Consider the following 6,066-nt stretch of genomic DNA (forward strand, 5'->3'; position numbering starts at 1 on the left):
TGGATGAATTTGGAAAGCTGTTGACCTTCAACAAGCTCCATGATGAGACATAATTTTGTTTTGCTCACAATGACTTGAAGAAGTGAGATCATGGTGAGGTGGTCACCCATCATCATCAATGCCATGGTCATTACTGGCTGGCATCATTGCTTCTACATTAGCAGGACTTTGATGTCCACTATGCAGCAACTCCACTGTGATAGATACTCTGCTGTCTAGGCAACTCCACTTTCTAAGGACTCCAAATTTGAGGACATCTACTAGCACAGGATGTACACATTTGCTGGACTTTCACTGTTGCAGCAACTCAACTCTTAAGGGATGCCCACTGTTGCAGGTTTTCCAGTGTCTCAGCCCCGCCACTCTTGAAGGACCTTCACTATTGTAGGACCTCCACTGTTGAAGCACATTGATTATCTCACCAACTAGAATTTATAGGATGTCAACTGGCACAGAAAGTCCACTGTTGCATGACCACCATTCTCACTGAAAATCTACTGTCTCAGGACCTCTACCTTTGTAGGACCTCCAGTGTAGAAGGATGTCCACTGTTGCATGTCCACCACTGTCACAGGACCTCCTCTGTCACAGGACTTCCACTCTTCCAGGCTCATCTCCACTGTCTCAGGACTTCTATATCTCTAGGACCTCCAATGTCGCAGGACCTCAACTGATACTGGACCTTCACTCTCCAATCACCTTAACTATCAAAGAACCTCCACTGTCTCAGGACCTTCACTGTTTCAGGACCTCCAATGTTGGAGCAACTGTACTGCCTCAGGGGCAGGACCTCCATTGTCACAGGGCCTCCACTGTCACAGGATATCAACTCTTTTAGACTTTTACAGGATTTCTGCTGGCACATGACCTCCATTGTTGAGGGTTCTCCACAGTTTCATTACTTTTACATTGAAAGGAATACCATTCTTGCAGAACCTCCACTGTCCCAGGACCTCCAGTATTACGGACTTCCTCAGTCCAAGTAGCTCCATTATTGAAGGACATCTCTGGTTGCAGGACATCCACTTATACAATGCCTCCATTGTTATAGGACACCCACTGTTCCAGCCTAATCTCCACTCTCTCATTATCTCCAATATTTTATGATTGCCAATAATGGTGGACTTCCATTGTTACAGTAATTCCACTATCTCTGTGCCTACATTGTTCCAGGACCTACACTGACTCATGATAGGCACAGCTGCATCAAGTTCACTTTCAATTTTTATTGACATTGCTAGTTATTATATTTGACCCTTACTGGAATGTGATGTTACTTTTGAAAGCCCAAGAATTTGTTTTTTTAGCACATGTGACTGATTTCCACATGTTCTAGGACTGTTATCCCCTGGAAGATCACAAGAGCTCATATCCCTCTATTCCTCACCTTGTGGGAGCTGTTCCCTTTCAGAGGGTAATGCAATTCAGGTGAAAGGATAGGATCAGCAAGTGATAACTTTGTAGAGTGGGGTATACATCAGTCACATTGAGTTCCTGATGGGAAGAGGAGAAATCCAGAACAGGAATAACCCTTGGCATAGAGGAAGAATCAAACAGTACTTACAGAAGGTAAGAAGGTACCAATTTTAAAGAAATGGAAATGATAGAGGAAGAACCAGCACAGAGCCAACTGAGTAGGACAAAGCACCAAGGTACCTGGGCTGTACCTGGTCCTTGTTCTCTGCACGCTATCCTTATTCCTTCTTTTTGGGGAGAATCTCTGTCCTGCCTCTTGTGAAGTTTCTTTCTTGATGTAAAGCCATGACAAAGGTTCATCAGGGAACTTCCCCCATTTCTTCCTCCATCTCTTAAAGCCTCTGCTCCGACACCAGCTGGTGAATATCTTGCACTCTTCTGAAGCACAGACAGAGAATATGTTGTTTTTTCTGTTCTCATTGATGCTGCTCTTCTCCCTGAAGCTGCTCATTCAGTAAATGTGGGAGACAGTGTCTTTTGTCCAGTGTTGGTGTCATCTGGAGTGGCCTGAAGAGAAGGCCAGTCCCACTGGGTCTTCTGCCTACTCTATAACAAGCATTTTGGATAAAAACAGAAATTAGACCATTGGAAGATGACGAAACTAATGTGCTGATGGTGTGCTGGCTTCTGCTCTTCTTTATTCCTAGAGGGAAAGTAGCATCAGCATCAATGTTAGGGAATGGTGCCATAACTGTTCTCACTAGGTGACACTGTGTTGTGCAGCCATGTCCCTTGAGAGCCTGCCCTTGCAGTAAGCAATAGGATGCCATGGTCTTGATATACTTTTTTTGGTACCTGTAGTATCTAGGGCTTGGAACCAAATATATTGTATTGCTTCCACAATTGCAAGTTCTGTCCTGAGTGTGATCAGTTGCTCATAGGTATTTGGGAATGCTTTTCTGTCTCTCTTGAACTAGATTTGCATGATGGCGTCCATGACTGTCAGCCTGTATCTGGGGTTTACTCTCATTAAGAACTTATGCAGGTCATCCCGCTCTTCTCATCTCCCACAGGGGGCAGGATTCACACAGGCTACAACCTGACTTCTCAGCCCTTGTATGACTAGTCAAATGAAACCTCTGACTACCATGAAATATAAGACTACTCATGTCTTCCCTGTGTCATTCTTTGGACTATCATAAAATTTGCCTAGATAGAGCTCCACGGCAGCAAAAGGTAATCATCATAGTGTCAGTTCTCTATTTGCCCTATATCAACTTGGTTCATAAGGCCAAAGACCTTGACTTTGACTTTTCCTTTCTTGTCCAAGAAAATATCATGTGTTTTGAGGTTTCTTTGAACTATTATGTGACTATGGCAGTAGTTCATGCCTGATAGTATTTACCTAAATGTTTCCCTGGTTTTGTTCTCCACCAACTGGCCAGCTGTTCAGATGTGTCTGTAAAACTGGTGACCTTCAAGTAGCGTCATGACAAGGTATTGTCTTGTTTCAGACTCAATTACTTGGAGTAGTGAAATGATGTTGGAATGGTCAAAAATCATCAGTACATGTGCCATCTTCATTACTGGCTGTCACCCTTGCTTCTTCTTTACCAGCACTTTGACAGCCACTGTAGCAGGACATCCACTGTTCCAGTATGGTAATGACCCAGCACCTCCACTATCACCGTTCTTCCACTCTTGCAGGACCTCCACTCTTGCAGGACCTCCACTCTTGCAGCACCTGCATTTAGTCAGGACCTCCACTGTACCAGTCCCATCTCCACTTTCCCAGGACCTCTACTCATGCTGGTCCTCCAATGTTGCCTGACCTCCAATGTAAAAGTACCTGCACTATCTCATTGCCTCCAGTATTGCAGGACCTACATTGTCACAGGATCCACACTGTTCACTAACTCCACTGTCACTGTTTTGAAGGAATTGCTGGTTATTACTTTTGAAGCTTAATGGGATGTGATGTTACTTCTGACAACTTAAGAATTTGTTCTTCAGCTCTTGTGATTAATTGCCAGATATGTTAGGATCAGTTGCCCCTGGAAGATTCCATTACTCTATAATAGGCCTCTAGGCCTGACCTTGAGGGAGCTGTTGTATTTGTGGGGTGCTCTAGTACAGATGAAGGCATGAGTGGGGTCATATTGAATGCCTGCTGGGAAGTAGAGAAATATAGAATAGAGAGAGCGCTTGGTGTGGACCAAGAATCATACAGTACTTACAGAAGTTAAAAAGGAAACAATTTTGAAGAAATGGAAATCAGAGACACAGGAGGAACCATCATAGAGTAAATTGGGTAGGACCTAGCACAAAGGTACTTGGGTTGGGCCTGCAACTTGTTCTCTGGATGCTCTCCCTGTGCTTCATTTCTCAAAAGAGACAAGGCGTTCTGCCTCAGGTGAGATTTCTTTCTTGATGGAGAGCAGCAACACATTTTCATCAGGACATTTTTTTATTTCTTGTTCCATCTTTAAAGCCTTTTGGATGGCCACTACTGGGGACAGTGTTGCCCTCTCCTTAGGCACAGAGGAATAATAGGTTGTCTTCTGTGTTCTCATTGCTGCTTCTTTTCACCCTGAGGCTGCTTGTTGACTGAAGGCAGAAGACACCCTGGCATGTATGTTTTGTCCAGTGCAGGTGTCCTCTGGAGTGGCCTGAAGAGAAGGCCAGTCTCAGTGGTTCTTCTGAATCCTCTATGACTAGAATTATGGACATAGGCATAAACAAGGTTATGGGAGATGACAAGTCCAATGTGCCAATGGTGGGTTGGTTTCCACTTCTCTGCAGTCCAGGCCTAGTGCGGAAGTAGCATACTCATTAAGGGTAGGGAATGGAGCCATAACTGGAGTAACTGTCTGAGGCTGGTTGTGAAGCCAGGCACCTGGATAGCCTGTCCTTCCAGTAAGCAGTTGAATGCCATGATCTGCTTAGACTTTCTTTGATATAAAGAAACATTATGTCTTGTCTTTTGAATGGAACATATTGCATTACTTCCAAAATTCCAGGGTGTGGCTTGAGAGGTATCATTTCCTCATAGGGGTTTGGGAAATGGCTCCCATTCTTCTTTGAAGCAGGGGTGCATTATCATGTCTATGATGGATATATCTGGGTTTGACTGTCATTAAGTTGCTAAGCAGGTCATCTAGCTCTCTTGACACCCAACAGTGGTCAAGATACACACCTGCCACATGTCTTCTCAGCTCGTGTATGAAAATAGAGGCAACATTTCCAACTACCTTAAAATGTAAGACTCTAGCATTCATATGTGGTTCTTTGAACCATCATAAATTTATCCTAGGAAGAGTTCATGGGCATCAAAAGTGTTAGCACCATTGTACAGGTTCAGCATTTGCTCTGATTGTCTTGGGTACTAAGGTCAAAGTCAATGATTTTGGCTTTTTGTTTCTTATCCAACATATTAGTTGTTTTCAAGTCCTGTGATTATTCTGTGCCCCTGACAGTAGATTTAGGCTGTTAATATTTGCATAAACATTTGCCAGGCCTTGTCCTTCACTATGTAGCCATACTTTGAGATACATTTGTAAAGATGTTGAACCTCACCCAGCTCCATGACAAGGTATCCACTTGTTTTGGTCTCAATTACTTGTAGATGATGTTGGGGTAGTTAAACACAATTGTTGTCATTGCCATGGTCATTACTGGATGGCATAAGTGCTTCTTCCTCACAAGGACTTGGAGGCCACTGTATCAGAACATCCACTGTCTTAGCACCTGCTTTTACCCAACACATCCACTGTACTGACTGTCCAAGCCTATGTTTTGTTGCCTTTCCCCTGAACTTCCTGCCATTGCAGAAGGAAGTAGGATGATATGGTCTGGTTAACACATTGTCTGGTTGAAGTGTCCTTAGTTTCTAGGGCTTGGAATCCAATGTATTCCATTGCTTTTTCACATTAGCAGGGTCTGGCCTGAGGGGGATCAGTTGCTCATAGGGATTTGGGAACTGCTTCTAGTCTTAGTTGAACTAGGGTTGCATCATGACCACAATGACTGTTGGCCTATATTTATGGTTGACTATCGTTAGGAGGCTAAGTAGGTCTTCCAGCTCTTCTGACACCCCACCAGAGGCAGCACATACCTCTACTACAACGTGTCTTCTCAGCTCCAAAATTAAGAGAGAATCAAATGGAAACTTTCTGACTGCCAAAAATTATAAAATTCCACCCAAGGTCCATATTTTGTTCTTTGGAACATAAGAAAATTTTTCAACGAAGAGTTCAGGGACACCAAAAGTATAAGTATCGCAGTGCTGGTTCAGCATTTCCCCTGGGTAGAATGAGGTACTAGGCCAAAGTTCATAATCTTGACTTTTCAATTGATATACAAACCAGCACTCTTTGGCTTCACATCCCTGTGAAGTATTGTTTGCCCGTAGAAGTGGCTCATCACAGCTATTATTTGCACAATATTTCCCTAGCCTTGACTTGCTCTAGTTAGGCATATTTTGGCACACAGTAAGCAAGATGATCTCCTGGTTTGATTATGCATTGTAATATCTTAGACTCAGAATCCATTATGGTGCAGTTCTTCCACAAATGCAGGGTCTAGCCTGACAGAGCTCAGTCCTTCATGGAGATTTGGGAAAGACTTTCAGTCTTCCTTTAACCAGGGGTA

The sequence above is a fragment of the Rattus norvegicus genome, chromosome 1, assembly GCF_021556685.1.
Source record: "Rattus norvegicus strain SHRSP/BbbUtx chromosome 1, alternate assembly SHRSP_T2T, whole genome shotgun sequence".
Classification (NCBI taxonomy): domain Eukaryota; kingdom Metazoa; phylum Chordata; class Mammalia; order Rodentia; family Muridae; genus Rattus; species Rattus norvegicus.